Below are 24,665 nucleotides of genomic sequence, written 5' to 3'. Positions count from 1 at the left end.
TTACCTGTAGGCAGATGTGGATAACTGAAGCTGTTAATTTATTTCACTGGTGTGAAGTTTTATTGTATCAATATACCAGATTCTATTATTGATGGGCATTTGAGCTGTTCCTATTTTTTGCTCTTATAAACATTGTTAGCATGAACTTTCTTCATATATCTTGTTGCACATATCCAAGAAACTTTCTCTGAGGCGGTGGTTCTCTTTATTACTGGTCCACTGGTGGAATTCTTGCCACTTACTAATGGTGCTCAGATATATTACTTGGAATTCTTGCTCTGGCCACAGAGCAACAGTTTTCATATCTTTCCAACATAATGCAGTTATGTCTTCTAACAGCACTCATGAATTCTTAGATTTTTTAAGTCACCTAAAAAATTATGTGAAGAAATGAGTTCTTTTCTGGAGAGATACTGCAAGTTTTTCATAAAAGCATTTTGTAATCATAAAAACAATGAAATCACTTTTTTTAAAGTGAAAGATAAAAAAATAAGTAAATATTGCTATTCTATTACAAAAAGCAAACAACTTTATTGTAAAGTCTATGGGAAAGTCAAATAAACTTTATACATGTATCGAATATTTTACAGCATTTTCAGTCTTTACAATGTTTTTAACATTAATATGGATGGTTTGATTTCAAATTTTTTAAAAATCTTTTTCATCTTCAGTTTGGAAAGCATGACTTGTGTCATCATTGATAAGAAAGTTGGTAATATTCTTTCTTCATTCTTTTATTAAAATCTTGCATTTTTCACCCAAAATTTGATCTCTTAAAACCACCTTTTTCAGGCACCTTCTTTTTAAATTTTATTTGGGGTAAAATTAACAAGTATACATAAGCTACTGTGGAATTATAACTCCATGCTACCAAAATAATTTATAATTGCCATTAGTGTTAATGGTTTATTTATAATGACTCACTACTGGATGGCAGTACACCTAACCTAAACTATGAGTCCCAGAACACTGGGAATTTTGACTAGCTTTATTCTTTTCTCTCCCCATCAAAAAGTATATCCTAAAGAAGATAAGTTAAAGCCACGTTATAATAATCTTGAATCTTCTCTAATTTTAAATAAATAATATGGAAATCATTGGTATTTTAATTGTTTTTGATAACAAACTTTCATCACACCTCACAGTCAGTATACCGGGGTGAGAGAATTTACTGTCCTTTAGGCATGTAAATACTGTACTCTAGTTGGTAAGTTTGTTTTTTTACTTCCTTACAAGAGAGAACATTAAGCGATACTTAGATAAAATGGACTTAAGAACAGTGACAAAAAAGAGAGGGAACATTAAGCCACAATTTCTTTTGACAGTCATATCATAAGGCAATATTTGGTAATGGAAGATGGATTTTTTTTCCTGCTTTATAAAAGTCACAATCAATGGTGTCAGCTTGTGTGTACAGAGGGACGTTCTCTTGGTTGAAAGCTGGTTCTTTTTCACAAACCTTTCCAATGAACTGTTGCATAGGCCTTGCTGCCTATTGTTAACTCTATTTCTGTCATATAATTCTTTATGTTATTGAGTAATTTCTGTTGCTTACTGCTTCTCAATGTCAGGATAGTGGATTCTTAAATTCACGAAAAAATTAAGGTGATAATATATACATGAAGTAAAAATTTTTGAATAATTACAAAATAACAGGAAGATTGAAATAAATAAAATGTTAGAAATAATATATAGTATTTGGTTCCATGTAAAAGTGGTAGATTGAGCACTTACTTAGTATTCACTCTCAAAACAGCAGTTAGTTAAACAACAACAAAAATAGGATAAATAAGGATTTTTAAAAAGTCATAAATCCAGGGAGACTAGGAGAATGGGAGGGAATATGACAAAATTTTTGAAGGGGTAGAACAGCTAGAATAGTAGTAGCAATCTCACTAAACTTGAGAAAGCCAGTTTTAAGGGAAGAAAGCTGATGACCAGTTGGACTGATACTGGTGAATCTTCAAAAGGCTCGGATAGTAGTATTATGTAACTCTGGAAGTTAAGAAGGGAAGTGAACTAAAATGAGGAAGATGGTTTCAAAGCTATTTAAAAAGCCACTAGATGCACTGATATCCTTCTTCACTCTCTGTCACTGTGCTTATGCACTTCTCCCATCCTGACAGGTGGGAGGCTTGAGGTCCATCTTATAGGTTAAAACAGAGGGTCTCTTGGCTAGTGGACACCAGTCACATTGAAGGTGGAGAGGAATTAAGTGAGTACTGACATTTCCAATGCTCAGAACCCCTGGCCCCCTTCTCCATTATTGGCTCCCAAATTGAAAACTAGGCCCTTTAGCATCCAGGCAGGAAACAGGAGGAATCTTTTTGGGAATCCCACCAACTCAAGGAGAAAAACCTAAAGACAAAAAGAACTATACATAAATACTGTACTCCACTTGGTAAGTTTGTTTCTTATAGGGGTATAGGTTAACAGTGTAAACTACATTACCTGTATACAAGTGTTTGAAAAATAAGCTAAGTATTAGAAAAGGGGAGCCAGGTTTCTCACATAAATATTTATGCCCTCACAAAGAGCCTGGACAGATTGCCTTGTTGTAGGGAAGGTCATAATTGATAAGTCCCATGTATATAACTAGAACTTTCCATCAACTTTGTGTACCCAAACAACTAAATACCATTGGGCATCTGAGGAAAGCTTCTAATATGAATAACAGAAACCAAAATAAGCAAATAGAGAAAAACTGGAGAAAATAGACTATGCCACCTAGAAAACTTGATGTATATGTATGCATGTACATACATATATACATATACACACGTACACATACAGCCATATATAGATACATATGCATACACACACACATATATATACAAATACCCAGATATGTGCATGCAGAAAGACTGGATGCTGCACCCATAAAGCAAGAATGGGATATTTTAAAAGAACATTCAGAGAACAAAAAAGAATTTTTACCAATTAAGAACATATAGTAGAAAAGAAAAACTCAAAGAAATATTGGACATTAAGTTGAGGAAAACCTTCTAGAAAGTAGAGCAAAAGGGCAAAGAAATAATAAACAGAAGATAAAGTAAATATACTAGTGCAGGAGGGCCAGCTCTGTATTATTAAACATTCCAAAAAAGGGAAAACAGAATAAATGAAAAGAAAGAAAAAATGAATAGTATATTTCAAGAAAAATTCTCATAATTGAAGGCAAAGTACTTATTGAGTGCCTGGCATAATGGATGAAAAGAGACCAATACTCATTTAAAGAATAGGAAATAAAAAAAGCAAACTTAGATGCCTAGGCTCCATAATATTCAGGGAAATACAAATTGAAATGAGATACTATTTTTCATCCATTTGATAGGGTAAAAAATTAATTATATCAATAGCATTGGGAAGGATATGGGGAAAATGGCTGTCTCAAACTACACACTCTGGGGGAAGTCTGAAACAATTATTTTGGTAAACAGTTTGCCAGATGGCAAGTGGAGTTGGACATATGCAAATATTACAATCTAGAAATTCTACTTTTGGATATTGCCATTAGAAATTCTTCTACTTATGCATATGAAGATCTGGACAAGATGCTGTGTATAAGAACATTCACTGAGCCATTATTTGTAATAATGAAAATGTATGGACAACCTAAATACAAAAATGGCTAAGATGTGGTATATTCACATACACATACGAACAGAACACATGCACACTTCAACATGGATAGAACTCCAAAAGATAATGTATGAAATCAGCAAAATGCAGAATATGTATGATATATATACATTTTAAACATATATTTCAAAACATAAAACGTTATATTGTTTATGGATATGTGTATGTCCTAAAATAATATAAAAAATTGACCAGAAGGTATGTACCAAATTCATAATAATGGTTACCTCTATCAAGGGGAGGGGGAAGGAACAGGGTAGGCTTGAGTATGGGGACTTTAGCTTTATCAGTGATGCTTCATTTCTTTAAAAAGAAAATAAATATATCACAATGTTTACTGTTGTTAATTCTGAGTGATAGATCATAGGTATTTAGTTGTTGTGTTTTTCTTTATATCTTTAAATTCTGGCCCTTTGCCTAACTCCAAAATAACAAACAAGAATGTTTTCTAGATTTCCTTTTTACTCCTTCTATGTGTTAGGTACATTATAGGTACTCTTCTATCACCTTGCTTTCTCATCTGATTCTTAAATGGGAATTGAGGTACTGCATTAACCAGTACATACGCCAGAATCCAGCATCAGAAGTAGATAATGAAGACAGAAGGGCCTTTACCCATGAGAGACAATTTAAAACTAGGAATTGGAAGCTTCAGTCATGTCCAATAGCTGTGGGGGTTTATTAAGGGTTTGCTCCATCCATCTCAGGTCTCCTACCCTGGATTCCTAGGGGAGGAACCCCCCACCCCCACCCCCTGGAGACAAGACCACACTCTTTCGCCTAGGCTGGAGTGCAGTGGCACAATTATAGCTTGCAGCAGCCTTCAACTCCTGGGCCCAAGCGATCCTCCCATTTCAGCCCCCCAACTGAGTAGCTGGGACTACAGGCACACACCACCTTGCCCGGCTTATTTTTAAATTGTTTTGTAGAGACGGGGCCTCACTTTGTTGCCCAAGCTATTCTCAAACTCCTGGCCTCAAGTGATCTTCCTGCCTGGGCCTCCCAATGTGTTGGGATTACAGGTGTGAGGCACCCTATACCTGCCCTAGAAAACACTTTCAAAATACTGAACTCTGGATTGCACAGATGATCATGTAATAACCATGTAATAATTACTAAATAATTAATATTTAGAAGAATAAGCTTACTGATTCCATAATAACAAACATCAGATGATCTGCATCATTCTTCCCCCCATTCCTTCATATTTCTCCTGTCTTTTTTGGTCTCTGTGTGTCACCTATCTCTTGGTTTTTATATTTTTCACTTCTGACCATTTGCATATCTTTTTTGAATATGGATTCATCATGTACTTTTCTGCCTTTGTGCAGTCCCTAAGTAAGTGTGCTCAGCCTCCCATCAGCATGGTTTCCCTGTTCCCTTGCTTGACTGGCCATGAGTTCGTCAGCATGAGCAAGCTGTTCTGGGGATCCTCAATCATTAGTAGGAATCCATCTGGCTTCAGTTACTGCTTGGTTTTGAAAAAGTTCTCATAAAAAAATAAAAATAAAAAAATTAAAAGTACTCATGAAAACTGTCAAGTTTTATAAAAGACAGTGGCATTATTTGGCAAACGTAGTAAAGTACACAAATGATTTTTGGGAGTGCCTTTTCTTGGAAGTCAAATAATAAGAGAGAACCTAGGTTTGTGGATGACTATCTTTGCCATATATAATGACTACTTATCAATTACAAAGTAATAATCAAAAGGAATCTCATCCCCTACGAAATGTTTTAGGGCACTAAGTTTATTACAAATGCAGATAAACTAGACATATACAATGAGAACAATGGGCTAATCTAACTATAAATCCCTTTCTTTAATAGTTTAACTATAAGCCAATATGAAGAGCTGGAAGTTTAAGTTTCTTTGAGTTTTTGAAGTATGAGTTTAAGTCAAGGAAAGAAAAAAATTGAAAATATAAAAAGCATTTAATTTGGAGGGGCAGTAAGAGGTCAGGATCCGGTTGATAGGAACAGTTCAATTTGCTGACATTAAACATTCCACCTTAATATGGAATTTACCATTGGGGAAAATCATCATGATTTAGAGAAAATACAGTTTTTATATAAAAAGCAAAAACCCAAAACAGACATTAAAAAACATTACAAATGTATTGTTAAAAATCGGCTTGTATTTATTGATAGTAAAATACATCAGATATGCATAAAGTAAACCATTCATTTTCTTTTCAAATATATGAATTAATCTGGGATTGGACTAACATCTTCACACTATTCAGTCTTTAAACCCATGAACATGTTAAACCACTGTTTTTTAGATCTCTTTTTGTGTCTTTCAGCAAAGTTTTAAGTCTTGCCATAGGTTTCATTAAATTAATTCCAAAGTATTTTGTTTTTGATGCTATTATAAATAAAATTGTTTTTAAATGTTATTTTCCAGTTGTTTGCTACATTTGTATAGAAACTATTGATATTTTTATATTCACCTTGTGAATTCACCTTACTAAATTCACTTATTGCATTCAACTTTGTATAGTATATTCACCTTGCCAAATTCACTTAATTCTAATAATTGGTTCTCAGATTCCTTAAAATTATTGACAAAAAATTCATTTTTAAATAAATAAAGACAATTTTAGTTCTTTCTTCCTTAACTTTTATTTCTCTTTCTGGCCTTTTTGCCCTACGTAGGAACTCCACTATATTCAATACAATGATGAATAGAAGTAGGGAGAGTGAACATTCTTGACTTGAACGCAGTATTATGAGAACTTGCAGTATTTTACCATTATATAAAATACTAGCTGTAGGTTTTTCATTTATCTCCCTTATCAGATTGATGGAATAACTTTTAATTTTTAGCTTACTGAGAGTTTTATCATGAATGGGCGCTGATTTTTCTCAGATGCTTTTTCTGCATCCATTGAGTTTTTTTTAAGATTCTGTTAATATGGTAAATTATGTAGATTTAAATTTTTTATGTTAATTTTTAAATTGACAAATAATAATTGTACATATTTATGGGATACATAGTGATGTCTGATACATATAATGTATGGTGATCAGCTCAGGATAATTATTAATAGCGTATCCCTCATCTCACACATTTATCATTTCTTTTTTTTTGAGATTTTTAAAAATCTTTTTATTATTATTATTATACTTTAAGTTTTAGGGTACATGTGCACAATGTGCAGGTTAGTTACATATGTATACATGTGCCATGCTGGTGTGCTGCACCCATTAACTCGTCATTTAGCATTAGGTATATCTCCTAATGGTATCCCTCCCCCCTCCCCCCACCCCACAACAGTCCCCAGAGTGTGATGTTCCCCTTCCTGTGTCCACGTGTCAGGGATCTAGAACTAGAAATACCATTTGACCCAGCCATCCCATTACTGGGTATCTACCCAAAGGACTATAAATCATGTTGCCGTAAAGACACATGCACACGTATGTTTATTGCGGCACTATTCACAATAGCAAAGACTTGGAACCAACCCAAATGTCCAACAATGATAGACTGGATTAAGAAAATGTGGCACATATACACCATGGAATACTATGTAGCCATAAAAAATGATGAGTTCATGTCCTTTGTAGGGACATGGATGAAATTGGAAATCATCATTCTCAGTAAACTGTCGCAAGAACAAAAAACCAAACATTTATCATTTCTTTATGTTGCAAGCATTCATTACCTTCCTTCTAGCTGTTTGAAACTATACAATATATTGGGGGTTTTTTTGTTTTGTTTTGTTTTGTTTTGTTTTGTTTTGTTTTTTGAGATGGAGTTTTGCTCTTCTTGCCCAGGCTGGAGTGCAATGGCATGATTTCGGCTCACCGCAACCTCCGCCTTCTAGGTTCAAGCCATTCTCCTGCCTCAGCTTCCCAAGTAGCGGGAATTAAAGGCATGTGCCACCATGTCCGGCTAATTTTGTATTTTTTAGTAAAGACGGGGTTTCTCCATGTTGGTCAGGCTGGTCTTGAACTCCCGAGCTCAAGTGATCTGCCCACCTCGGCCTCCCAAAGTGCTGGGATTACAGACGTGAGCCACTGCACCTGGCCTAAACTATACAATATATTGTTTACTGTAGTTATCCAACAGTGGTATAGAACACTAGGACTTATTCCTCCTATCTAGCTATAATTTTGTATCCTTCAACAAATCTCTCTCTATCCCTACCCTCTTCCCCCTACCCTTCCCAGCCTCTAGTATCTTATGTTCTACTTGTATTTCTATGAGATCAACTTTTTTTTTTTTTTTTTTAGCTTTCACATAGGAGTGAGAACATGTGATGTTTAATTTTCTGTTCCTGGCTTATTTCACTTAATGTCTTCCAGTTCCAATCGCATTGCCATGAATAGCAGGATTTCATTCTTTTTTATGGCTGAATAGTACTCTGTTGTGTATCTATGCCACATTTTCTTTATCCATTCATCTGTTGTTGGACACCCAGGTTGATTCCATATCTTAACTATTGTAAATAGTGTTGCAGTCAACATGGTAGTGCAGACGTCTCTTCAATAATACTGATTTCCTTTTATTTGCCTAAATGCCAAGTAGTAGGATTGCTGGATTATATGGTAGTTGTATTTGTAGTTTCTTTTCTTTTGGGGAACCTCCATACTGTTCTCCATAGTGGTTGTACTGGTTTACATTCCCACCAACAGTGTTTAAGAGTTCTCTTTTCTCCACATCCTCATCAGCATTTGTTATTTTTTGTCTTTTTGATAATAGCTATCATCCTAACTGGGGTGAGATGATTACCTCATTGTGGTTTTGATTTGTATCTCCCTGATGATTAATGATGTTGAGCATGTTTCCATATATTTCTATGACTTTTGGTCATTTGTATGTCTTTTGAGAAATGCCTGTTCAGATTATTTGCCCATTTTTAAAATCAGATTGTTGTTGTTGTTGTTGCTGTTGAGATATTTGAGTTCCTTGTATATTCTGGATATTAATCTCCTGTCAGAAGATTGGTTTTTGAATTTTAAATCAGCCTTACATTCCTTGGATATACCACTTGATAATAGTCTATTCTTAAATATGTCTGGATTCAATTTGATTTTTTTTGTAAATCTGTACTCATGAGGCTGATTTTCTTTTCCATTAATATCTTTTCCAGGTTTTAGTATTAGGGTTTTGTTTGCCTAATAAAACACATTGGGAAATATCCTCTCCTATTTTCCTGAAAGTGTGTAAGATTGCTATTATTACTTCCTTAAATGTTGGATACAGCTTACCTGTGATGCCATCTGGACCTGGAGTTTTGTTTTGTTTTTAATTACAAATTTATTTAATACATACAGTCTGTTTCTTTCTGTGGTTATTTTAATAAATAAAATAAAAAAATTAATTTTTTGAGATTTTTCATGTTATCTCAGTTACTGAATTGATTTTTATTACGTTGTTCAGAACACTATATTTGTATGATCTGTGGTGACATCCCTCATATTTCTAGTATTAGTAATTTGTGTTTTTAACTTTTTCTTGATCAATCTTGCTAAAGTTTTATCAATTTTTTACCTTTCAAAAAAAAACAACTTTTAGCTTTAGTTTTTTTCAGTTGTCCATATTTATTCCATTGATTAGAATATTAAATGTATTATTTTTAGTTTATACCTATGATTTTAAACTTTTTAAAAATATATAAACAGAGTATAGGCTGAGCGTGGTGGCTCATGCCTATAATCCCAGCACTTTGGGAGGCCGAGGCAGGTGGATCACGAGGTCAGGAGTTCAAGACCAGCCTGACCAACATAATGAAACCCCATCTCTACTAAAAATACAAAAAATTAGCTGGGCATGGTGGTGGGCATCTGTAATCTCAGCTACTCAGGAGGCTGAAGCAGGAGAATGGCGTGAACCCGGGAGGCGGAGCTTGCAGTGAGCCGAGATCGCGCCACTGCACTCCAGCCTGGGCGACAGAGCGAGACTCCGTCTCAAAAAAAAAAAAAAAAAAAAAAAAGTATATGTATATATTCAGAGTGTAAACGCAACTTCAGAGTCATTCAACAGATTTTGATGTCTTATGTTTACTTTATTGCAGTTTCACTTACTTTCTAATTTCCATTGCATTTTCTTCTTTCACTGTAGGTCATTAACTGGTATGTTGTCAAATTTCTACCTATTTAAGACTTTTCTGGATATGTTAATGGTTTCTAACTTAATTCCATAGTAGTGAGAGAACATACCCTTTAAGATTTCAATCTTTAGAAACGTGTTATATAAAAAATGGTTCACCATTTGCTTCATGTTGAGTAATATTTTCATGTGCACTTGAAAATAAATGTACATTTGCCAGTTGTTGGATGTACTGTTCTACGAGTGTTCATTTAGGACAAGCTGGTCATCACTGTTCTTCAAATCTTCTGTTTCCTTACTGGTTTTTAAAAATCTAGTTGTTTTATCTATTATTGAGAGAGGAATGTTAAAATCTTCAATGATATGTACAGATTTTTCTATTTCTCTTTTAAGTTCTGTTTATGCTTCATTTATTTTGAAGCTCTGTTATTATTTGCATAACTTATGATTCTGGCCGGGCGTGGTGGCTCACATCTATCATCCTAGCACTTTGGGAGGCCACAGGAGGAGGATCACTTAAGCCTGGGAGCTCAAGACCAGCCTGGGCAAGACCCCATCTCTAAAACAATTAAAAATTTCCTTAAAATTCTGATTCTGTCTTCCTGATGCATTGGCTTTCTTAAGAAACTTCCCTTTTTATGTTTAGTTACATTCCTAGTCCTGAAGTCTACTTTCGCTGATATTTATATTGCTTTCTTATGTTTGCTGTTTGTGTAATATATTCTTTTCCATTTTTTAAACTTTCAGTCTATTTGTTGTTTATATTTAAACTATACCTCTTATTGACAGCATATAGTGTGGGTTTGCTTTTTCCCTAGTTTCCATCTTTTAATTGTAATGTTTAGTTATTTTATATTTAATGTAATTAATGTGGTTGGGTTTAAGATACCATTTGTTCCTTGTTCTTCTTTTCCTACTTTCTTGCCTTCTTTCGGGTTAACCAAACATTTTTTAGTAGAGTGCTAACAATTCCTGTTAACTTTTTAGCTATACTTTCTTATATTTTCAAATTCCTTTATAACCTTTTGAACACTACTCTTTTATAATTTTTAAGTGGCTGCTCTAGGAATTAAAATATATATCCTTAATTTATAAATTTATTTGTAGTTAACATTGTAATACTTTATGTAAAATTTAAGAGCCTTGCAACAGTATAATTGCATTTATACCTTTGTGCTATTATTGTAATATAATTAACATTTAATATATTATAAACTCCACAATATTTTATATATTTTAATATATTTTTGTATAATCACTTATCTTTTAAAGAAAATACATACTTCTTTTAAAGAATAAAAAGAATAAATACATCTTTTAAATAATAAAAAATACATAGTCCATTTTATTTACCCTCATATTTATGATTTCTGATGCTTTTGCTTCTGTTTTGTAGATCTGACTTTATCTAGCATCATCTCCCTTTAGCCTGAAAAAGTTCCTTTAGTATTTCTTATATATTAATCTTAAAACAGATTATGTTTGGTTATATGAAAGTGTTTTTAATTTTGCCTTCAGTTTTTTGAAGGATATTTTTGCTGGATGTAGAATTGTGGGTTGATAGGGCTCCCCACCCCCCTTCATCATTTTAATGGAAGAAATTATTCCATTATCTTCTTGCCTCTGTTGTTACCAGTGAGAAACCAGTTACCATTTATATCTTTGTTTTCTTGTATGTGACGTGCTACCTTGCCCAAGCTAGTTTCAAAATTTTGTCTTAATTTTTTTTTAGCGGTTTGACTGGACTTTGCCAGAGTTGGTTTCTCTATATTTATTCTGAGTGGGATTTATTGAGACACTGGATCTGACAGTTTATTTTTCACCAAATTTTGGGAATTTTCTATCATTATTTCCCCATAATACTATTTCTGCCCCAGTGTCTTTCGCCTCTCATCAATTACATGCTTGGTATTGCCAGCAGATTACAGAGGGCGTGTGTGTGTGTGTGTGTGTGCGCGCGCGTGCGTGTGTGTGTGTATGTGTTTTCCCCAGATTATAGAAGGGGTATGTGTGGTTGTGTGGTTTCTTTTCTCTTTCTTCTTCAGACTGGGTATTATTTTCATTTCAAGTTCACTGACTTGTTTTTCTGCTGTCACAAATCTGTTGTTAAGTCTGGCCAGTGAATCTTAGAATTTGCTATTGAAGGATCTAGCTCTTGAATTTCCTTTTATTTCTTTCTCAGTTTCCATTTGCTGCCAGTATTTCTCATGTGTTTACCCATTATATGTATATAAATATATATATATATTTTTAAAAATCTTTAAACATATTTATAATAGCTACTTTCACATCTTTGTTAGGTGTTTCCAACACCTAAATCATCTTGTGGTGTGTTACTGTTGACTACCTTTTCTCCTGATCTGGAGTTACATTTTCTACCTTCTTTGCATGTTTAGTAATTTTTTATTGTGTACTGGATATTGTGGATGACATTGTGGATTGTTATCTCTTTTTAAAGAGTATTGATTTATCTTCTAGTAGACAGCTAAATTACTGGCTGGTAAACATACACTTTACTATACAACTCAGCAATTACAGTCCTGGGCATTGAAATGAAAACAAATGCTTTTACAAAAGCCTGTACAGAAATATTCATAGCAGCTTTTATTTGTAATAGCCGAAAACTAAACACAACCCAAATGCACTTTAAAGGACAAATGGTGAAAAAAACTGTGGCACAACTGTACCATGGAGCAATAAAAAGGAATGAACTATTGATACGTGCACCAAACTGGATGGATCTCAAGGGCATTATGCTGAGTGAAAAAAGCCAACTTGAAAAGATTCCATGCTATATGATTCAATTTATGTAGTATTCTCAAAGTGACAAAAATTATAGAAATAGGGAACAGATTGCAGTTGTCAAGAGTTAAGGAAAGGGGAAGGTGGATGTGATTATAAACAGCATGAAACAATTCAGCTGTGGTGATGAAGCAGTGAATCTCAATTGTGGTGTAGTTATATGTATCTGTACATGTGCTAAAATGTCATAGAATTGTAAAAAAGACATACAAAAAATGAGTGCATGCAAAAACTGGCAAAATTCAAGTAAGGTCTGTAATCTAGTCTACTCAATTTCCAGCTTTCTTTTAGCTCTGATCTACATTCTTTAATGCCTCAAGCCAATAAGACTGTGGTTTTCTCCTTTAAACCTAGCCTCTCTGCACTTAAGTGGGAGTACTGGGAAGAGTTCCGAGTTCCCTTCCAGGAGAGTCTCATAAGTGTGTATCTCACCCAGTGTAATTCCTTTCTTTCAATGATCAGAACCCCTACAATTTCTGTCTGCTTTGGTCACTTTCCAATTTCTTCAAACAGTTGTTTTTTATATTTTGTCCAGAGTTTATAACCATTAACTGTGGGCAAATTAGTTCGATATAAGGTAGTTCATCATTACTAGAACCAGAGCTCAACTAACATCTTTTTGAAGTTTTACAAACATAAAATGTTTATAAACTTTTTCAATTAGAAATTTGAAGACAAAATATTATAGGAGTATTACATAAGTAAATAATTATGTGATAACTGAAAACATGAAAAAAATCAGTCATTTATAAGTAGGAAGAAGGATAAATATACAAATGCAGCCAGAAACAACTTTTAAAAGACATATAAATGAGTCTTTCAGAAGTTTACAGATAGATGCAATTATGTATTACCTAAGCAGCATTCTCAAATAGGAGTATATACTTAATCACCAGAAAGGACTTAAGCTGTAAAATGAGATCTTTATTCATTGTCTTTTGGAAATATTTTTCCATTTCACTCTAAAAGTTGCATTTTTTTTTCTTTTTCTAGCATATCTGACCTTTATTATTTATTGGAGAATAAAATGGCAATCTAACATCCCTTCTGCTTTTATTTTTGTCTTTTTATTCTAGTTGTTTATATAATTGGCCTTAAATGAGGTGAGAGTGAAGAGACTAGAGCCATCTCTGGAAAACATCATTATCCCATTCCCCGGGAAGCTACCCTCTGGAACGCAAGATTTGACCATATCTGTTTTGAGGATTCATTATGAACAAAGAAGTCTCCCAGGTAGGAATTGTAGTTCTATTTTTAAAGAGCTTTGTCTCTGCAAAAGTATGGAAGGAACATGATTACCTGTTGACTGTTATCTTTTATGGAAATATGTGTTTGATCTGGGTTGCTTCAAGGTTAGTGTAAAACAGGTGCTCACATTCCTAAGTGAAAATGATAGGAAAATTCTAGGATACACTTTATGAAGCTATTTTAGTGTATGTCGAAATCACTTATGATGAGACCCTCAAAGTCCTTACTGAATTGAAAATGGCAGCAGAAACTGTAGTAAACCATCTCCAGATTTGCTTCATATATTTCTAACATATATCCAGTTAATTTTATACATATATGCATAAAATTACATAATATATACCTATATAATTATAGGTATACCTGTATAATATATAGGTAATTGTAGGTATACCCATATAATGTATACTTATGTAATTTATGTGTATATAGTGTCCATATGGGCATTTTTACATTGTTGCTGTTTTAGAGTTTGTGAGCTAGCTGAATAGAACCAGTATATCCGTGAACATACTAATGGGAGCAGTAGAAAAATAAACATGTACCAAGCCAAGACAGTAGATAAAAGAGTTGAAGAGTGATCAGAAACTGATAAATCAGTAAGGGAAAACTTCCAGGAGAAAATTTGTTAATTAATAGACTTGTAATTGAATTATACATAGATAAAAATAAAAAATTATAAGCATATAACTTTTTATTTATTATGTACTGAACGTATTTGTGTAAACATCGCCTGGGTTAAGAAGTAGAACAATACCACCACCCCAGAAATCCTCTTCATCCATGTGTCCCAGCTGCACGCCCATTCACTTTTAAAGGAGGCGACAGTTGTCACTATGGAGAGTGATACCTGTCAACCTAGAATGTGGGGTTTTATAGATCACTGAAGTTAAAGGCAGTAAAATTTAGTTGGCCAACAATGCCTGTGTTTGGAATTAACAATGAGTTTGGAAGTTGGAGGCAAAACTCTCAGTTGGCAGAGAGCTTTAATGCAAGGACTGGAGGTACAAAATTATTTAAGAAGATATTCATCTAATCTTACTATCTCTGCCTCTTTAAAATTGCATCAGTTTTGGCCAGGTGCTGTGGCTCACACCTGTAATCCCAGCACTTTGGGATGCTGAGACGGGTGAATTATGAGGTCAGGAGATTGAGACCATCCTGGCTAACAAGGTGAAACCCCGTCTCTACTAAAAATACAAAAAAAAAAAAAAAAAAAAAATTAGCCAGGCGTGGTGGTGGGCGCCTGTAGTCGTAGCTACTCGGGAGGCTGAGGCAGGAGAATGGCGAATGGCGTGAACCTGGGAGGCGGAGCTTGCAGTGAGCAGAGATCGAGCCACTGCACTCCAACCTGGGTGACAGAGCGAGACTCCTCTCAGGAAAAAAAGAAAAAAAAATTTCATCAGTTGCTAGAGCAAACACAACTCTTTGTTTCTGGCTTTTATTAACTGATGATACATTTGTATTTACACGTTGAGTGCCCCATATCTGAAATGCTTGGGACTAGAAGTGTTCCGTATTTTGGATTTTAAAATATTTGCAGTATACTTATCAGCTGAGCATCTGAAATCTGAAATCCTACATGCTCCCGTGAGCATTTCCTTTGAGTATCATCAGATTGTGGAGCATATCGGATTTTGGACTTGGGATGCTCAACCTGTATTAATTTATGTTTTCTGTTGTTTCCAATCAGGACTGTTGGTTCTCCCTAAGGAGCAATAAATGAATTAAGTATTCTGATTAAAAAAGAAAGTTTTGCTGAGTAGGATGTATTATAATAAAGAGAAATTTTAATTAAGTAGGAGAGCCATCTCTTTAAGAGTTTTCAGGAAAGTAATGTTAGTACCTCGACTTTATGAAAGAGAAAGGAGGAGAAAATTGATAGAATAATGCAGTGACTGAACATTAGCTTGGTGTCTGTCTTTCCTCATTGTTCAGTGAGTGACTCTAAGAAAGTCATTTTCCTCATTATAATGACATTTTTCATCTTTTCTGTTTCTTCTTAACATTAAAAACAATTTCAAATATACCAAATAGTTACAAAATTGCTAGACTGAACACCTGCATGCCCATTGCCCAGTTTCACCAATTATAAACATTTTATGGAATTTGCTTTATCTCTCTCTGTATTTACTTTTCCTTTTCCCCTTCCCCCTCTACCATTACGATGACAATGATGAACCATTTGAGAAAAAGTGGTAGACAATCATGATCCTTCACTCTAAAATATTTCCTACTTAACCACAATATAATAATCAATTCAGGAAACAACATTTTTTATTGCTGTTATCTAATATATAGTTCACATTAAAATTTTACCATTTGTCTGATTCACAATCATAGATTGCATAGTTGTCACATTTGTTTGGTTTCCTTTAACCTGGAATAGTTTATTAGCTTTTCTTTGTTTTTCATAATAGGGCCTTCCATGATAGTGACATTGGAGAAGAGTACAGGTCAGCTATTTTGTACAATGGTCCTCATTTCAGGATTGTCTGTTTCCACCTATTTCCTTCCTAAAAAGGCTGTGATAGGGGATGGAGATTCATGGATTTTTCTTTTTTCTTCTTTCTTTTTTTTTTTTTTTTTTCTTTTTTTACTGAGAAGGTTATCTTAAATAACAAAGTCTACAAAGAGTTTTCAGGATAAAGTCTGTTGGAACAAAGGAAATCTAGAAACTAGAATCACTAAGATAATTTAGGTGTTATTGAAAGGAATTATACACACATACACACACACATAAATGTGTATATATATATATATATATATATATATATATATATATATATATATATATAATTGTAGGACCCAAGATTTATAAACTTTGGAACAAAAATTAGGGTTTGCAAAAGCAGAACTTTTGATTTTGATTGAACAGTGCATTTTATTTTAAAGTCCTTGACATCTTATAAGAAATAATTGGTTTTATATTATAACGTACGATAGAAGGTAAGTCACGATTAGCTATATGAATAACTTTATTTTCATGTGATGTTTGGACTAAGGATAGAAAAGATTCTTTGTTTATATGTTTGAGTACCTTGTATACTACCTAGTTTTTAGATGTGGTATATTTTAATGTCACCTTTTCTGTAAGGCTCTTACTGGATATATTAAGGAAATATTTTGATGTGGAGGCCAAAGCAAAAGATTGGGGCTATATTGATGGGTTTTCTATTTATTCGTTATGTGACTGTAGGTTAGTGATATAACTTAAAGCGTATGCAAATTCTGGAACCAGATTACCTAAGACCGATTTCTTCCTCTGCCGCTTAAGTTGTTGAGCAGATTAAGTAACTTGTCCATGCCTCAGTTTTCTCGTCACTAACGTGGATTATAATATTACCTACCTGATGTTTTATGAGTAAATGAGTTAGTAAGGTTTATGAGGGAATTAATTAACATAGGTTAGGTGCTTAGAACAGTGATAGGCACATGGTAAATCTTACATAAGTGTTAGTATTCATTATCATCATCATCAGAGCATAATTTATTAGTATGATAAAACTGTCAAAATGGAAATAATAATGTATACTTCATAGGGCAGTTGTGAGAAATAAGTGAATTAATGCATATAAAACATATATTACATGCTCAATATATATATAATGTCATATCCTTTAGATGCATATTAATGGGCTTACATTTTAACTTGTAAACTTTTTATTATTTTGTTTCTCTCAAATTATTTGTTACTATTGACTTTATAATGTGAAAGTGGCAACTGGAAGGGTAAGCATGCTTATACCACTGAAGTGGCCTATAGTCGAAATATTTGAGAAGTACTGTACTGGGTGACAATTGCAGGGGTCCTTATTCTAAAAATTTAAAAGTCTGCATCTCCAGTTTAAAATGTGTGAGCATTCTTTTTATTGTTATTATTCTGTTTGTTATCATAATTATTATTCTATTGAGAACCCCGGAAAATGGAATTTGAGTTTCACTTGTTCCAAGTTAGTCTTTTGCTGGTCGTTGCAGCAGAAGGAATATAGCTAGCCATATTTAGTGTTAGCATTAAGAGGATATTGATGCTATTTAACCAGCCATTTACATGAAATGCTTGGGATTTTTTTTTCATTTTTCAATGGATATCAATAAAATATTGCCGAATATAAATGAATCAAGTAAGATGACTTAGGTTTTAAGCTGGACTTTACAAAATGCATCTCTTTTCTATAAATGTGGTCAGTGAAGATTGGCTCATATTGTGATTTTTTTTTTTTGAGACGGTGTCTCACTGTGTCTCCCAGGCTGGAGTGCAGTGACGCAATCTCAGCTCACTGCATCCTCCGCCTCCCGGGTTCAAGCAGTTCTCTTCCTCAGCCTTCCAAGTAGCTGGGATTACAGGCATCCGCCACCACACCTGGCTAATTTTTGTATTTTTAGTAGAGACGGAGTTTCACCATGTTGGCCAGGCTGATCTCGAACTCCTGACCTCATGATCCACCCGCCTTGGCCTCCTGAAGCGCTGGGATTACAGGCGTGAGCAACTGCACCCAGCCCTCATATTGTGATTTTATCTGTGCCCTTTCCCTTTCAGGTTGGGAGGGTGACCCTGAAGTTAACCGGAGGTTTGTCTGACTTAATCATTTTATAACACCCTCAAAATACAATTCTATTATTTTGGTCAATTATTTTGACTCATTTGGCTCTATGACTTTGGTACTTCTTCTACCATATACCATTAAAGAACAGATTTTAGTGTATTTATTTTTCTTTTATTGGTGTAGATATATATATTTAACTATACTGTATTCTGAAATGGGTTTCTAAAATAGTTGATCAAAATTGAATAGCTTCTGATCTGGGGCTGAATTCTTTATTTTAGATATTGGAGTAATTTTTTGTGTAAATGTAGTTATTTGATTTTGGATAATCATTTGTGGATTATCTGTATCTAATGCAGATCTTCATTTTCTTTTGGTTCTGGCTTCTAGCTGTTTTTCTGCCCACTATTATCTGAATCTCTGAAAGAGGTTGGTAAAAAGAGGCAGACATTAAAAATTTTTTAAATTTTTATTTATTTATTTTATTTTTTAAAAAAGAGACATAGTCTGTCTGTGTAGCCAAGACCACACTTGAATTCCTGGCTCAAACAATTCTCCCACCTCAGACTCCTGAGTAGTTGGGATTATAGACACATGTTACTGCACCCAGCAACACTGAAATTTTTATCACTCAGTTTTGTCTGTGCAAATGACAAAGCAAAATGATCATTTACTTTTTTAAGGCTGCTTCTGCTAAACTCTTATAAAACTCTTTTGTACGCCTGCAAGTAAATATTAAATACTTATAATTCTTGTTTATACCAGCTGAAGATAGCTATAGTTAGGACGACTGATTTTTCCTCAAGAAATACCAACACAAATTAAAGTGGATTTTGGAAGACATGTGCAGTATACCTGCATAACTCTATGTCACTCTTAAGATAACTGGATTCATAGTTTCATAAGGAAATGTTGAGTTATTTTGCTAATTTGTTCTAATAAGATAGCTGCCACAAATATGTGATACAATGCTATTTTTCCTCAGTCGTGAATATACTAGGAATATTTTAATAAGGCAAATGTTTATTCTTCATCTTAAAATTAAATTTTAAATGAAGCCAATATGAGGAAAATATTAGGTTTTAAAACTAATTTGGTTTTCCTTTTTCTATGTATTTGTTAATAGAAAACAAAATAAACTTTTCTTTTTTCAAACTTATTATTTGTATTTAGAAAAAATTAATGCAAAGAAAAAAAGCATTGTCGCTTAGTCTGTGGAATAAGCTTTTAGTGGTAAACACAGACGTATTAAATATATTGTTTCAAACATTAAGATACATTTAGAGGGCAAGTTACCAAATCCTTGATAATGTCTTTATTATTAGCATAATAAATTTAAAAGACTGCACAGGATTCTCTTTTACAAAAAGCACTGTAAGAAAAATCTAGTATTTTATAGTAGAATATGAAATAAGTTTAAATGGTGTTTTGATTTTTAAGAATTCATTGATTGCTTTGAATCCATTTATTTGATTTTGCTTTTTATTCTTGGCCATAATGGTTAAGAACGTTGGCAGTGATTTATGGTAGAAGCTTATGGGGAGCAGGGTCTCTTCTCTGGGCCAAGGATAACTACCATCTCAATTTGGGCCCTGGCATTTTGGATTTTGAGAGAATTTTTGTTTCCAGGGATTTCAGGAAATCCCTACCCATTCAATTAGCTTCAAAATATCTAGTATTCAACAAAAATTAGGAGGCATGCAAAGAAACAAAAATATTTGGCCCATATACAGGAAAAATAACAATCAGTAGTATCTGTCCCTAAGGGGGCCAGACATTGGACCTATTAAAGAAGAAAAAGTAGATAAGTTGGACTTCATTAAAATTAAAAACTTTTGTTCATTAAAGAATACTGTAAAGAAAATGAAAAGAGAAACCACAGAATTGGAGAAAATCATCTGTAAGTCATGTATCTGATAGGGGTCTAATACCCCGAATGTAAAGCACTCTTATGACTCAATAAAAATACAAGTTAAACCCAACCCAAAATCCTACAACTCAATAGCAAGAAAACATATAACCCAGATAAAGATCAGGCAAAGGACCTGAAAAGATATTTCTTTAAGGACGACATAAAAATGGCCAACAAGTATATGAAAGGTGCTCAACATCATAAAATGATCAAGGAAATGTAAGTAAAAGCCACTTTATCACCTCACATCTATCAGCTATTAGGATAGCTGTTACAAGTTGAGTATCCCTTATCAAAAATGTTTGGGGGACCAGGATTGTTTGATATTTTGGATTTTTATGGATTTTAGAATATTTGCATTATACTTACCAGTTGAGCATTGAAAATCTGAAATGCAGAATGCTCCAATGAGCATTTCCTTTGAGTGTTATGTTGGCATTCAAAAATTTTTGGATTTTGGATCATTTTAGGTTTGGGATTTTTAGATTTGGGATGCTCAACCTGTATCAAAAAGACAAAAGATAACAAGTATTGGCAAAGGTGTTGAGAAAAGGGAACCCATGTACCCTTTTGGTGGGAACTTAGAATGGAGCAGCCATTATGAAAAACAGTATAGATACTCCTAAGGAAATTAACATATGACTCAGAATTAACATATGACCCAACAATACCTTTTCTGGGTATATACCCAAAAGAGATGAAATCAGCTCATAAAGCTGTCTGCACTCCCACGTTCATTGCAGCATTATTCACAATAGCTGAGACATGGAAACAACCTAGGGGTTGCTCAGTGGACAAATAGATAAAGAAGTTGTAATATGTATATGCAATGGAATATTATTCAGCCATTAAAAAGGAGGAGATCCTGCCATTTGCCACAACATAGGTGAGCCTGGAGGACATTTTGCTAAGTGAAATAAGTCAGACACAGAAAGAAGAATATTACATAATCTCATTTACATGAGGCATCTTTAAAAACAAAGGCAAATATACAGAGATAGAGAATAAAACATTGCCATAGTGGGGAAAAATGGGTAACTATGGGAGATGATGGATATGTTCATTTGTTCATTTACAATAATAATATGACCATCATAATATATATAATAACCATTTTACTACATATCCTCATCTCATGACATCATGTTGTAAATCATAAATATACACAGTAAAATTTAGTTTTTAAAAAATAGGCAAAGGAGCTGAATAGACACATCTCCAAATAAGACATACAAATGGCCAATGAGTGCAAGAAAAGATGCTTGATGTCATTAGTGATTAGGGAAATAGAAATCAAAACCATGAGATACCATTTCACACCCTCAAGGATGGCTGTAATGTTTTAAAGACAGGAAATAACTCTTTATTTGGTGAGGTTGTGGAAAACTGGAACCCTTGTACATTACTGGTGGGAATTTTAAATGGTGTAGTTACTGTGGAAAACTGGCTTTGATAATTCCTCAAAAAGTTAAAGAGTTACTGTATAACCTAACAGTTCCACTCCTAGTTAAATACTCAAGAGAATTAAAAACATGGCCACATAAAAACTTGTACATAAATGTTCACAGCAGCATTACTGATAATATTCAAAAAGTGAAAACTACCTAAATATCCATCCACTGGTGAATGGATAAACAAAATATGGCATCTCCAAACAATAGAATATTATTCAATTATTAAAAAGGCAGTGAAAATCCTAAAGTCCCTATCCTTCCTTAACACATGAGAAAGATTTTGGTTGTCATTGAAATGAAGAGCTAAAATGAAAACTTGTTTCAAAGACCCTTACGTGTCTTAGGACTCCAGTTTGAGAAACATTTTTTTGGAAATTACCTAGTTCAGATCTTTATTTATCATGTTTTTCCTGTGTGATGCCCTTCATACAACTATTAACTTGGGGATATTTAGCTCTCAGAGTATCCTTCTCACTATATATAAATGCTTCTTCATGCTAACTGCCTGCTAAGCATTTTAAAATATATTATTAGAAATGTTTATTAACTAATTGGCAGGGACTTTTTAAAATTATGCAGTTCTCAGCTAAATCCAAGAAATGAATGACAGATTTCTTATGTAGAAATTTAAATTCAACTGAATTATAAGGCACAGTTCTATTTCTTTAGCCTTCACCTGTTTGGTTTAGTCTGGTACATTTGAACAGAGATAAATGTAGTTTCTAGTTCCTAAAACTACTCTCTAGAGATTGCATAAGATTGGGTATAATTTAGCAACTCTTTTTAAATCAACAGGGTACTTTTACTTAGAAACCTTACCTCTTTTTAAATAGTGATATGCAAATTGGTTTCCTGAAACCAGCATTTATTTTCTTAATGATTCTTATTTAAGTACCCTGACTGCGAAATACAAAGCCATTTCACATAAATACAACTGTAATAGTTTTTCCTCATGAGAAGTTTTACATTGCCTTGTTTATTGTGTTTTGTAAACAGGAAGCAGTTAATACCAGAATCATACTATCAGCAAATTATGGGTGACTGTCTCATAGCTCTTCAGCTCTTGGCTCTTATTTCAGTAGGCCAGCCTGTCTGGCTGCTGTTGTTTGTTGTTTGCTCTCCCTAGCCCCAGAATCTCAGATATAGCAGTTGTGAATCTCCAGCTAGTAGTCTAAGGGTAGTACATATGGGAATCTTGCTTTAGATCCAGAGGTATTTATTACTCAAAATTATTCAATCTGTGAGATTGTATTATTCAGATCATGTAACTGCAGCATGGCTTGGGTTTGTAGTACTGTGAAATATCACGGGTTTTTTTTTACAAAATAATAGATCTTTACTTTTTCAAAATTAGAATATTCCCTAATTTCTAGACCAAGAAGGCAGTTTGCTGTTTTTTTCCCATTGAAAGACAATAAGGATTTTAAGAAATTTCATGTTTCTCAATTATAAGAAATAATTTCAAAGATTTTAAAAATATTTCAGAAAATATTTAACCATACAAATTAAATATCTTTGTTTTAGAAATCTTAAATGTTGTATTAGTAAGATAGGTTAATTGTTTTTAATTCATCACCTATTTATTTAGTTTCTCTATCCTTTAGGTATTGTGTTAGATATTGGATATACAATAAAAAGATCTAATAACTGGCTTTGAGTTCACAATCCCAAAAGGGAGACAAAATAATTGTAACTTATAGCACATTGTAATAAAAAAACATAGGCCCAGGATTATTTTGAGAACAAGTAGAATTTCAGATGGATAAATTCTTAGAAGGACATAACCTAATTTCATTGGAGGCCGAAAAGATGAGCAGCTAAGGAAACAAAAAATGGCCCCTGAACATGAAGTAAGCGTTAGCCAACTCTTTTCTTTTGAATTGGGCAAATTCTAAAGTCATGTCTTTCAAATTCCTTGTTCAGCATTTTCTTCTCTCTTTTGTTTCTACTTTTGTAGAAAAGTTTAGAATTGATACTTCATTATTACAAATTTATTGCATTATTTCATTTTTGTATTACTAAATTTTAAAATACATTTTATTTATATGAAATTATATGACTTCTTTACTTATGTGAACTTTGGTTAATCTTATTTATGCTTCTGTGAATCTCTGCAGGAAAACAAGGTGTATATTTTGTTAGTTCCAGTAATACAATGAACTGATTATTTTTATTTTGTGTTTGAGTTTTAGAATGGATGGTAACAAAACCATGTTGGTCTTTTGACTTTGTTTTGTGGTGGCTGTTGCAAGTCTGGTATATTTGCCTTGCATTGGGGTTGTTCACATTAAATTGTAAATTTTGCAAAGGCCAACTAGGCTTCTATATTTTCCTTATTGTGTGTTCCTTCCTCTCCAGTCACCCCCATAGAAGGTTTAATAAATTGTTTTTTAAGACATTAATCTGTAATGCAGTTCATCTCATTTATCATTAACAGAAATCTGAAATTTAAAAGTATATCATTTTTTATACATGTTTAATTTGAGGTGACAGTGGGATATCCAAATGAAAACATCCAGTTAACAAGTGGACATTCAGATACCAAATTACTAAGATGAGAAAGATTGTGGACATTCAGATACCGGATTACTAAGATGAGAAAGATTGTACTTACTCTTCACAGAGGAAGTCTTAGAATAAAAGTCAAATCCTGTCATCCTTCTGTTGTTAATCCTCCAGTGACTGCCTCAGTCACTGGGACTTAGTCCTTGCAATGACTTTTAAGACCTTACATGGTATAGCCTCCTATTATCTCTCTGAACTCGTCACTTACTCCCCCATCCCCCAGGTTCTAGCCATGCTCACCTCTTTCATGTTTCTCAAAAAGCAGTTATGCTCCTGCTTTAAGGTCCTTCTACCTCCCCTTGCCAGAAGCACCCTTCCTCCATTTATCATTCTCTTGGCTGTCTCTCCCTTACCCCCTTCTTACCTTTGTTCATATCTCTCACTTTTTCAGTGAATCTTTTCCTAATTACCTTACTTGCTTCCCTTCCACTTCCACATAC

General features: G+C 33.6%; 1 protein-coding gene across 5 annotated transcripts in view; it reads left to right on the top strand.

Annotated features, from left to right (window-relative positions):
* The window catches only part of NCOA1 (nuclear receptor coactivator 1), a 276,241-nt gene that overhangs the window by 138,759 nt on the left and 112,817 nt on the right, over positions 1 to 24,665 (top strand). For all 5 annotated transcript variants that reach the window (XM_034952725.3, XM_055108162.2, XM_034952724.3 and 2 more), the window contains exon 2: positions 13,576 to 13,732. The gene's annotated coding sequence lies outside the window, so the exon portion shown is untranslated. The remainder of the gene's footprint in view (positions 1 to 13,575; positions 13,733 to 24,665) is intronic.

The sequence above is a fragment of the Pan paniscus genome, chromosome 12 (genome assembly GCF_029289425.2).
Source record: "Pan paniscus chromosome 12, NHGRI_mPanPan1-v2.0_pri, whole genome shotgun sequence".
NCBI classification, from domain to species: domain Eukaryota; kingdom Metazoa; phylum Chordata; class Mammalia; order Primates; family Hominidae; genus Pan; species Pan paniscus.
Note: the sequence above shows the minus strand (reverse complement) of the source record. Positions and strands in the feature narration are given on the sequence as shown.